This window comes from Chrysochloris asiatica, unplaced genomic scaffold (assembly GCF_000296735.1).
Source record: "Chrysochloris asiatica unplaced genomic scaffold, ChrAsi1.0 scaffold00304, whole genome shotgun sequence".
NCBI classification, from domain to species: Eukaryota; Metazoa; Chordata; class Mammalia; order Afrosoricida; family Chrysochloridae; genus Chrysochloris; species Chrysochloris asiatica.
The window spans coordinates 3,016,385-3,017,299 of record NW_006408822.1 but is presented as its reverse complement, the minus strand read 5'-3'; positions in this window follow the sequence as shown (position 1 = coordinate 3,017,299).

Below are 915 nucleotides of genomic sequence, written 5' to 3'. Positions count from 1 at the left end.
ATACCAAGTAGAGGAATTGCTAGATCATAAGGTATTTCTTTTTCCAACCTTCTGAGGAAGCGCCATATTGCTTTCCAGAGAGGTTGGACCATTTTTGCAGTTCCACCAGCAATGCAGGAGTGTCCCAGCCTCTCCACATCACCGCCAGCATTTATTGTCCTCTACTTTTTTGATCTTTGCTGTTATTGTTGGTGTGAGATGATATCTCATTGTTCTTTTGATTTGCATCTCTCTAAAAAAACGACACTTAACAACAACAACAACAATAGCTAGTGATCGTGAACATTTCTTCATGTTTGTTGGCTGCCTGGATCTCTTCCTTGGTGAAATGTCTGTTCATGTCCTGTGCCCATTTTTTAATTTGGTTATTTGTCTTATTCTTGGAGAGGTGTTGTAGTTTCCTATGTATTTTAGAAATGAATCCCATGTCTGATGTGTTATTGCAAAACATTTTTTCCTATTCTGTGGGTGCCCTTTTTACTCTTCTGGTGAAGTCTTTTGATGTACATAAGTTTTAAATTTTTAGTATGTCCCACTCATCTATTTTGTCTACTTTTGTTTGTGTGGTTTTCTAAATGTTTTGTAGTCTGTGTATTCCCTAAATTAGTGCCCTCACATTTGTCCCTATTTTTTCAGTGATGGCCTTCATAATTCTGGGATTCACAATTAGGTCTTTAATCCATGTTGAGTTGGTTTTTGTATAAGGTGTGAGGCGAAGGTCTTGTTTCAATCTTTTACATACCATTTTCCAGTTCTGCCAGCACCATCTGTTGAAGAGACTATCACCTCCCCATGTGATATATTTAGGTGTTTTGTCAAAAATCAATTGGCTGTATGTAGATGGGTTAATTTCTGGATTCTTGATTCTGTTCCATTGATCTATGTATCTTTGATTGTACCAGTACCAAGCTGTTT